Source organism: Crocuta crocuta, unplaced genomic scaffold, assembly GCF_008692635.1.
Source record: "Crocuta crocuta isolate KB4526 unplaced genomic scaffold, BGI_CrCroc_1.0 scaffold25, whole genome shotgun sequence".
In the NCBI taxonomy this organism is placed as follows: Eukaryota; Metazoa; Chordata; class Mammalia; order Carnivora; family Hyaenidae; genus Crocuta; species Crocuta crocuta.
Window position 1 is genome coordinate 2,092,457 of NW_027532015.1, and position 11,331 is coordinate 2,103,787.

An 11,331-nucleotide genomic window follows, 5' to 3' on the forward strand; every position below is an offset into this window, starting at 1 on the left:
CTGGGTTTCTTGTATATTTCAAGACTGAATCCCACCAGATACACCCCGATCCAGACAGATTAGCTCCACTTTTTATATTTATTTTATTTATTGTCACTTAGTAATCTTTCAGTTGAATAAGAGGTTGTGTGGCTTAACGTGATTTGAAAAATCACTGGATTAGTCAATCCCTGAGGATCCCTTCCACTGCTGAAAGTCTGAATTCTGTGATCTCTTAAGCGCATGGTGTTTTCTTGCCCTTGCCTGTTGCTACTTTCTCCTCCTTCACACCCAGGCGTGCTGGGCCTGATGGGCTCTGCTCCTTCGCACATAGCCGTGTATTCTCTGACCACCTAAGTCTTGACATTTCAATTAGATTATAAATACCTTGAGAGCAAAAGCCATAGGTTTCCAACTTTCACAACAACACTGTGAGGCTTTTTTTTTTTTTTAAGACTTTATTATTTTTTTAAAGTAACCTCTACACCCAATGTGGGGCTCGAACTTATGCCCCCCAGATCAAGGGTCTCAAGCTCTTCTGACTAAGCCAGCCGAGCACCCCAACAACACAGTGTTTTATACATTGTATGTATTCTTTAAATACTTATTAAATGAATAAATGGCAGATGCCTGGGTGGCTCAGTTGGTTGGGCCTCTGACTTTAGCTCAGTTCATGGTTTCATGGTTCATGGGTTCGAGCCCTGCGATGGGCTCCGTGCTAACTCCTCAGAGCTGGGAGCATGCTTTGGATTCTGTGTCTCCCTCTCTCTGCCCTCCCCCGTCATGCTCTCTCTCTCTCTCTCTGTCTCTCAAAAATAAACAACATTTAAGAAATTGAAAAAAAAAAGAATAAATGGTAATCACAGAATTAGAACTGTATTTGTTTCCTTGTTTGTTTTAATCCGATAAAACTGGAATTAAAGCATTTGTTTGTTTCCCGGTGTAACTAAACTTTATATATGAATACAAATGAATACTGAAAATATAATTTGTTTCCTCACTCATTAGCATTCACAAGCCAAATGGATAGAATGTGTGCCCATGAAGAATGAGCTCCCCATCATTGCTGGCGGTGCAGGCCCTAGACTTCTGGGGGAGAGGTTGATTCAGAGCACAGGCTGGCAAGGCTGGAGTCCACAGAAAAAACCAGTCCCACTGATGCCTTGGTCATGAACTTTTGGCCTCCAGAATGGTGAGGAAATAAATTTCTCTTGTTTAAGTCACCCACTCTGTGGTTCTTTGCTGTGCAGCCCTAGAAAATTAATGCTATCGCTAAATGAAGCTCAAGTAAATCAACTGACATACCAGTGTCACTTTGGAAAACAGGTAAACAAAATTAAAAATAAAAATAAAGCTTAAAACACCTTCAGTAATCTGCTCCCCAATTTTTTCTGAAGACTCCTGTATTCCTGACATGCCCACTAATTCTGATTAGTGTGAATAATTTAAACTGGGGGGCGCCTGAGTGGATTAGTCAACTGTGCGTGCGACTTTGGCTCAAGTTCGTAAGTTCGAGTCCTGCATCCGGCTCTGTGCTGACAGCTCAGAACCTGGAGCCTGCTTCGGATTCTGTGTCTCCCTCTCTCTGCCCCTCCCCCACTCGCATTCTGTCTGTATCTCTCTCAAAAATAAATAAACATTAAAAAAAATTAAAGTTGGGGCGCCTGGGTGGCTTAGTCAGTTAAGCATCCGACTTTCGCTTAGGCCATGATCTCGCGGTTCGTGGGTTCGAGCCCCGCGTTGGGCTCTGTGCTGACTGCCAGCTCAGAGCCTGGAGCCTATTTCAGAGTCTGTATCTCCCTCTCTCTCTGACCCTCCCCTGCTCACACTGTCTCTCTCTCTCTCCTAGAAATAAATAAAAAATATTTTTAAAAAATTAAAGTTTATTGAAACATCCAGATTTATCTTGTGTAAATAGAATTAACTTCTTATATTAAAGTGAATTAAAAGGATGGATTTCAAGATTTGCTCACAGGACAATAAAGCACAGTATTCTCACCTCAGATTTATGTGAAAATCTACTTGTGATCACACTCACACAGTCTCTAAACACTAGAAAAGGAGTGAGAAATTGCCCCCTTGGTGTGTGGGCTGGCAGCGATGAAGACCAAAGGGGATTTTTTTTCTTTTTGCCAGAAAATAGTTTTTTCTCTTGTTAAGACTACACAGAATAAACTAAGAAGGATTTGCGTTTGCGGGTAAAGCAAGACATTCTGAATGAATGTTTCTTACAGAAGAGACTTCATATTCCGGTGCTGGGGGCAAGTGGGAGTCCCTGACGCTCCTTGGCTTGTAGACGCCAAGGCTCCACTCACTGGCCCCTTGTCCCATGGCATCTCCTCGCTCTGTGCGTCTTCACCTCTTCTTTCGAAAACACCAGCAACACCTGGTGAAGGGCTCTCGTGCTTGAGCATGCCCTCATTTTACCTATTTACATCTACAGTGACCCTATTTCCAGAGAATATCAAACAGTGAGGTAGCGGGAGTTGGGACTTCGGCGTAGCTTCTGGAGAGATACACGGTTCAGCTCATAACCACTGATTCCTATTACAGTTGTTTGTTTCTAAGGAAAGTTAGGCTCTCAGAGGTTGAGTTGGAGAGTAAATCTGTATGAAATTGTACCTGATTACTCTTGGTTTCAAGAAACTGGAAACCTAACTACCTCTAGATTCAGCTGCGAGGAGTTCTTGGATTATAGTGTCAAAAGAAGAACGAATCAGTCAGACTGTGAGAGGGGAGTGTTCCAGCTTGGCCACAGACACTACTAGAACAAGAGCTGGAGCAGGTCAGGATTTCTCTGATTCTCTTCTTTGGGCTTCTCTCTCTGCTGGAAGGAGTTCTCTTAATGGAAGGTAATGTGACTACTGTCAGTTCCCAAGTTTTACCCTTAAGCTTTCTGGCCCTGGGGGCAGATACCCTGCAGAAGAGAGCTAGCAGCTCATGGAGCTGGGGTGCCAGGCCATGGACAATAAATTTTGGCCAGTCGGGGATGCCTAGGTGGCTCAGTCGGGTCAGCATCTGACTTGGACTCAGCTCATGCTCTCACTGTTCATGTGTTTGAGCTCCACATCAGGCTCCGTGCTGACAGCTCAGATCCTGGAGCCTGCTTCCGATTCTGTCTCTCTTTCTCTCTCTCTCTGCCCCTCCCCTACTCACACTCTGTCTCTCTCTCTCAAAAATAAACATTATAAAAAAATATTTTTTTCAACTTTGGCCAGTGGGATGGACTCCCGAAAAAACAAGGCAGTTACTGTGGTAGCCAAATAGACGAAGACAGTGGGGCTGTGAACTGAACTGACCATATTACAAATGTCCACTGTAAAAAGATAATTCAAGGGAGGAAAATCCAATATTTATGTAAATTACCCAGATGGGTTCCAGGGCGTGTTCACGTTCGCCGGAGAAATTACTCTGTTCTCTGTTTTATGTCATTTAGTGGATCAGGTTTAAATCTCTGCCCCAGTGCAGTGATCCATGACATGTACGAAATCCAAATTCAAATAATAGTTTCAGATTCATCTGAAAATTGATTAGGTCAAATGTTTTGCATACATGCTTTTTGTCCTTTTGGGGTGTGTGGGGGGGGAGTGCATAGTATTTATTTCTGAATCCAGGATTTATTTGTAAAAATAGACTTTCAAGTCAATCAGTGACATTCGCTGGAGTTTAAAAGTGGGCACGTTCATATTTTAGCCTAGGTATCTTTCCCTTAATTTCTTTTAAGGCATTTGTGCAACTATTCAAATGTTGATTCATTCAAGGACGATAGGGAGCACATTAAATATAGTTTGCGATTTCTACATTATCCCTACTAATTACTTGCCTAAATCAATTATAGGAAGGAAATGCAATTTTTGCCTCTCTGCTAAACTCCAGAGGGCAGAGTGATTATGGAAGCCTGATTTTTTTTGTACCCAAACGTTACCTTCTCAAGGTCATAAGGACCAGACTACTGAGTGTCAGGTCCAATCTCTAGATGCCAAAGTAACATCTTCACCTGGATTCAAGCGGGCACCTAACGCCCAACTTCGTGAAATCAACTTAGCCCCTGCTTCTTCAGGGCTTCCTCTCTGGATGGCTTTTCCATCTGCCTTGATGATCAATTCTCAGACCTAGAGAGCTTTCTTTTTCCCTTCCTCCCTGGCTTCTGTGAATGATCCGAGTCTTATCCATGGTGCTACCTAGGTCACGGTCCCCAAACTTTGCTGAGTATGAGAATCACCTGAGGGATGTGTCAATGAACTCAGATTTGAGGTCCCATCTCTGGAGATTCTGAATCAGTAGATCTAGAAGTGGCCCAGGGATCTGCATTTAAAGCAACCCCCCATCCTTCCACTGTGCGGTTTGAGGACTACCAGCATTTAGGAGCTACTGCCTTCAATGCCTCCATTCCCACAGGCCCCACCACCTCCAGCCACACCCCTGCATCTAGGACCTCCATTTGGTAAGTCACCCTCCACCTAGCTAAGAGCTCCAACAACAGAGGCATCTAAATGCCTATTTTTCCCAGGCCCTTTGCCTGCCAAAGGAAGTACGAAGATGAATAAAGCAGAGTCGTCCTCTCAGAAAAACTCCGTAGCGAAGGAGGTGATCCAGGGACCTGAATTCTATTCCCGAGCTTGATGCTATGTTTAGGTGAACAGGAAGAACCCCGAGGTCTCCAAGAGGGGGAAGAAGGAGTGTTTAACTCGACCTTAGGAAGTTTCAGAGAGCTTCCCAGAGGAAGTGATGCTGAATTTAGGATGAAAATGAGTTTATCAGATAGAGAAGGGCTGCAGGGAGAGAACATTCCAGACGGTTTTGAGCAGGGGAATAATATACCTAGATAGGAGCTTTAGATTTGTCTCTAGACTTATCTTTTAGCGTCACACATTGGACCCTCTGTTAGGCTGTTTAAAAATTCTTGAGGGTTCCCCACTTTTCAACATCAACTATTATTAATTACCTCCTCTGTCTTGTGTTCGAGGCCCTTTGTGACCTAGACCATCTCTCTTTTATTCTCACTGATCACCTCTCCTCCTTTATTTTTTTAAGTTTATTTATTTCTTTTGAGAGACAGAGAGACAGATCCGGCAGAGAGAGACGGAGAGAGAAAGAATTATAAGCAGGCTCCATATTGCCAGTGCAGAGCCCGAATGTGGGGCTCGAACTCACAAATCGTGAGATCATGACCTGAGCCGAAATCCAGAGTCAGACGCTTAACTGACTGAGCCACCCAGGTGCCCCTACTGGCTCTTCTTTCAAAAATCTGGGTTCTCCCTTCTCTGAGATGGTTCCTATCCATCATCCTACAATTCTCTCTCTGCCCTGCTTTTATTGCCTTGCCCGCTCCCATTTTTCACCATTTATTTCTTCACCTGGTTCATTTCAAGAGACAGGATGCACAAATGGATGATGGCCAGCCTAGCTATAACACTAGAACTCTGGTTCAAAACTTGTAGTGCCTGCCCAAGGAATCAGTACTGGATCTACAATAAACAGCTGAGGAAACTAGCCAGCTGCGAGCCAGACTTGAAGGACATCAAACCGCTATCTCTAGTAAAAATCCAGGAAGCTAGATAATTACTTCTATCACAAAAAGCCCCAAATGGCCAGCACTTGATTAATATCTGACAGCTTTCTTAATGTTTACCCTGCCTCCAACTTAGGACCAACCAGAGAAAGGCTAATACGCACCTTTCCCCGAACCCATAGGATGCCCCCCGTGTAGTTAGCTGCCCACAGCTTCCCCATGCCAACAGCCTTCCTTCTCAAGCACCGGAAGTGTTCCCACCTCCCTGTCTGCCTTTGAGTCTCCGCCAAACGCAAGTGACAGTGACTGACTCCCTTGTTGCAGCAACCTCTCAGTAAATAGGCTTGGCCCATTCTCATTCGGTTGGTCTTCATTCCCACAATTTGTAAGACTGTTGAAAATAAAACAATTGTAGCCCTGGTCTCTTGTTTTGGGATAGTCAAAGAAACGTCCACTTCCTTCTTTCCTTTGTTAAAGCAATTCCCTAATCTGTATAGAAAGTGACTAATCTTGGGGGGCGACCAGGTGGCTCAGTTGGTTAAGCACGCGACTCTTGATCTCAGGGTCATGAGTTCAAGTCCAATGTTGGCTTAAAAAAAAATAGTAAAAACTAATTGAAAAAAAATAGCAAAACTTTTTACTAGAGAGCCTACTTGAAAAAAATAATCTCCACACTAACTTAAAAAGAAGTGGTCAGATGCCCCACGTTACTGTGGGAATCTTCTAGCCCAGCTTGCTTGGTTTTATACACACCCTGCTGTGAAAAATCTTGGTTGTTTGGCCGACCAGTCTATTGATATTACTTTGAAGTTACTTAGCTCAAGGTTACCATTTTATTTTATGGAAACCACTTTATTCATTTACCTGAAAGGCTTACACAACGTTGTATTTCTGCAGCTAGTCCCTGTAGGACGTCACGCAACCTCTGGGCCCCGCCTCCCATGGGCTTAGCCCGTCATTTCCTTCTGCCCCTTTCAACCCTTAAATATTTGATCCCCTGAAGTCCGTGAATTTCAATTTTCCAAGGCTTCCAGAAACCCTGATTTAGCACTAGGAGTTTGAAAATCTTGTTACCCTGGTAGGACACTCTTCTTTTACAGTGAAAGATTTTATCCCAAAGCAATGTTCTCAAAAGCTTCGGGGGCTTTTCCACTGACACAGAATAGCGGGCAGATCTGTGAGACTATCAACCACGTCTGGCCTGCTTTCCTGGCCCTCTTCTTCCGCCGGGACCCTGACCGCCTTCCACGCCTCCCCTCCTGCCTGCCTTCATTCCCCTGGTTTGTCCTGTTCACGATGCCCTTCTACCCGCCTCACCTCACCTGGGTAGTGGCCACATCTCTCTTTTTTCAAATCCAGCATCAGCACGGGGGAAGAGCAATGTGTAGGGAGTCGTTCTGTGTTTTTTACTTCCCAGCTACAGGATGCTGGCATATCACTTCCCTTTTCCGAGTCTGTTTTATCATCTGTGAAACTGCTTTAAAAATAATTACCAAATAGGTCTGAGGACTTAAAAAGAAAAATGTTTATTAAAACATTCTCGGCTTAATGTTCTCTTTCTTGACACGGGTGGTTACACAGGCATTTGCTTGTGATCATTCATTGACCTGCCTATTTCTGTGTGTGCACTTTCCTGTGTGTTGACGTCAACGAAAAAGTTAGAAACAACCATCTAGTCCAGCTTAGTAGGGTCTTAGAAATATTATAAACATTGGTTGTCTTTCCGTCTTTTCTTTTCTGGCTGGAGGGCAGGTGATCAGAATTAGGTTGAACGACCAAGGCAGGCATGACGAATTAAGATTCACAAGAGCCTAGATGGGTTACGTTGAAGGACTGAGGGCAAGAGATAAAATGTAATAGGGACCAGCATGCAGAAGGTCCAGAAGGAAACAGTGCAGTAATGAACGGGAGATGTGCTTTCAGAGGATCATTACGAAGAAGCCGAGATTTCAGCTGGCCGCAAACTTGATTTTACTCAACAGTCTAGCTTGGCTGAGAAGCTCTATGGTTGTCTGCAAAGCAAACAAGCAAACAAAACCAAACCCAAACAGAACAAAACAGAAATCTCAGTACAACTTTGGGTTTCAATGGATATGTAATACTCAGATCCCAGCAGGTAAATGGACCCACTAGATTGTTGAATCCGTCAGGCCACACCCATACTGTATGCATTCAGCTATAGAAGCCTCTTCTTAGAATGGGTCTAGATCTTAGAATGGGTCCAGAGTTCAGTGGTTAGCATTTTAAGAGGAGCTTATACCCATGTCATAGGAAGATCTGGAGAATTTAACCTTAAGAAATATTTGGAGGGTGCCCCGAGGGCTTCATATATAGTGAAGGATTTTGTCAAAAGTCAGAATTATTCTATGTAGTTTCATCAGGGACAACTAGACTCAGCAGGTGAAAGTCTAGATTTTGGATCATATTAAGGAAGGAGATAGCTTCTGAGTGCCATGACTTGAAAATAGAGGGATTGCCTGCTCATCATTGGTGGTATTTAAGCAGAACTTCTATGGTTATGCATTATAGCCATTGTAGATTATATCTCTATTTTGGATGAGATGATAAATTATCATTTATCATGATAAATTTATCATGAGTTGTGTCCCCCACAACAGATATGTTGAAGTCCTAACTCCGGGTACTTGTGAATATGACTTTATTTAGAAATGGGGTCTATGGGGTCTTGGGGGGCACTTGGGTGGGTCAGTCAGTTATGTGTCTCGCTCTTGGTTTCAGCTCAGGTCACGATCTTACAGTTTTGTGAGTTTGAGCCCAGTGTCGGGCTCTGCCCTGGCAGTGGGCAGCCTGCTTGGGATTCTCTCTCTGTCTCTCTCTCTCTCTGCCCCTCCCTTGCTCACGCTCTGTTTCTCTCAAAATAAGTAAATAAACTTAAAAACATAAGGCCTATTGAAGTTGTAATCAAATTAGGGTAGTTGTTAGGGTGAAGCATCATCTAGTAGTTACAATGACCGCTGTCCTTGTAACAGACCAGAGACAGCCAGGGAGAATGGCATGTGAAGACACAGACAATGGAGGGAAGCCAGCTGTGTGATGACAGAGGCAGAGATGGGAGTGACGTGGCCCGTAGCCAAGGAATGCCAAAGATGGCAGGCGACTTCCAGAAGCTGGAGAGAGAGCACGGCTTTGCTATTGCCTTATTCTCAATCTTCTAGACTTCACAACGGGAAGCTTAAAAAAACTTTTTAATGTTTGTTTATTCTTTTTTTAAAAATTTTTTAAACTTTTATTTTTTAGAGACAGAGAGAGACAAAGCATGAATGGGGGAGGAACAGAGAGAGAGGGAGACACAGAATCTGAAGCAGGCTCCAGGCTCTGAGCTGTCAGCACAGAGCCTGATGCAGGGCTCAAACCCACGGTCCGTGAGATCATGACCTGAGCTGAAGTCGGATGCTTAACCGACCGAGCTACCCAGACACCCTGAATATTTGTTTATTCTTGAGAGAGACAGAGCATGAGCTGGGGAGGGGCAGAATGAGAGGGAGACACAGCATTGGAAACAGGCTCCAGGCTCTAAACTGTCAGCACAGAGCCTGACGTGGGGCTCGAACTCACGAACCATGAGATCATGACCTGAGCCGAAGTCGGACGCTTAGTCAACTGAGCCCCCCACGTATCCCAGTTCTGTGGTTTTAAGCCATCCAGTTTATGGTCTCTGTGACAGCAGCCTTAGGTAGTTTCGTACACCTTGGAAATCCATGCAAGGCCTGGGAATCCTTACTAGTCAGATAGCAACAATCCAGGCAGGCTGGCCTTACGGGCCTTTGCCTGCACCTACAGATACATCTGGGGCTCTCTGTAAGTAACCCCCCTCCCCGACCCCCCCGGTGACAGCCTTATCCCCTGAACTTCTTGTCCTTGGTGCTTCCCCCAGCAATGCCCACAGCTGCTGATGCCCTGGGAGACCCTAGGCCACACGTCTCCTTCCCCCTCCAGCCCTGCTTTCAGGCCTGGGAGAGCCCAGGGCTCAGAGTTTGGAAGCTCTGTGAGGCCAGGGTCACGGTCAGGGCTCTCTCTTGCTTACAGTAGGAATCAATAGGCTTTGGGAGCTCCAGCCCAGAGTATATGGGAAAAGGCACTCAGAGTTGCAAATAACTCACCTGCAAATGAACCTCTGGAACACGGTCATTTGTGAGTTCAAGGACAGCCTCTGTTTGACACTCAGGCCCCGTTTATAGATAAGGTTGTAACATTGCAGCAGATTGAAACATTCAACAGTCCAGAAACATGCTGAAAGAGCTCATAAAGCAACTCATTTTTCCTCCCACTGAAACTCAGGAATGTCCTTTGAGGACTTTTGCTGAGACACGTGCATGATTTGTTTTTTAAAACACTGTAAATCAGGACCTCCACGTGATTCTCGCACAAGTCCGGCAGGTCACATGCAACGCTGGTCCGGGTGCCGGATTCTCCTCGTGGTGGAGCGAGCAGGGCTTGTGCAGGCTGAGGCCCTGATCAGCAAAGGGAGGGTAGGGAGGAGTCCTCCCCCAGGACAGCAAGTACAACTGGCTCCTCCCTCTGACCTATTTCAAGAGACAGGGAGGGCTGGAGTCCTTGAACCCATCCAAGCTCTTGTGACCTTGATCCAATGTGTGTTCCTGCCGGCTGGTCTCCCAGCCCCCCAGCCACTGGCACAACTCATTGCTTTGCATACTGGGCTTCCACACAAGACTGCATTTTATTGTTTTATTTATTTGTTTTTTAAAAATATTTATTTATTTATTTTGAGAGTGAGAGAGCAGGAGAGCAGCAGAGAGAGACAGGGGGAGAGAGAATCCCAAGTGGGCTCTGCATTGTCCTCATAGAACCCAACGAGGGGTTGGACCTCATGACCCGTGAGATCATGACTTGAGCCAAAATCAAAGAGTCAGATGCTTAACTGACTGAGCCGCCCAGATGCCCCTAAGATTGCATTTTAAAAGGAAGCCCATTGCTAACCTATGTGTGCGAATGTGTCAATTTGAAAATGACTCCTCGTGGTCTGGAAGAACATTGTGGTGGGTTGAAGCGTGGTCCCGCCAAAGATACGCTCTTGCCTCAACCTCTGGAACTTATAATGTGACCTTATTTGGAAAAAGGGTCTTGGCAGATGTAAATAAGAATCTTTTTTTTTTTAATATTTATTTATTTATTTATTTATTTATTTTTTTAATAGTTTATTGTCAAATTAGTTTCACATAACACTCAGTGCTCATCCCCAGAAGTGCCCTCCTCCATGCCCATCCCCCCTCCCCCCACATCCATCAGTCCTCAGTTTTTGTCAGCATTCAAGAGTCTCTCATGGTTTGCTTCTCCCTTTCCCCCACCATTTCCGCACTTCTTCTCCCCCTTGTTCCTCCGTCAAGTTCCTCCTAATCCTCCTATACGTGCAAACATATGATATTTGTCCTTCTGTGCCTGACTTAGATGTAAATAAGAATCTTGAGCTGAGGGGCGCCCGGGTGGCTCAGTCGGTTAAGCCTCTGACTCCTGGTGTCAGCTCAGGTCAGGAGTTCACTCAGGGTTCCTGAGTTCAAGCCGTACATGGGGCTCTACACTGACAGCAGAAAGCCTGTTTGGGGTTCTCTTTCTCTCTCACTCTCTCTGCCCCTCCTGCATGTGCTCGTTCTCTCTCTCCAAATAAATAAATAAAAACTTAAAAAACATTAAAAAAAAAAATCTCGAGCTGAAATCATCCTGGATTATCCGGGTGGGTCCTCCATCCAATAGCAAGTGTCCTTATAAAAGACAGAAGAGGAGACACAGGCACAGAGAGACAAGCAGAAAGCCATGTGAAGACAAGCAGAGATGTGAGCTATGAAGCCAGAAGCCAAGGAATG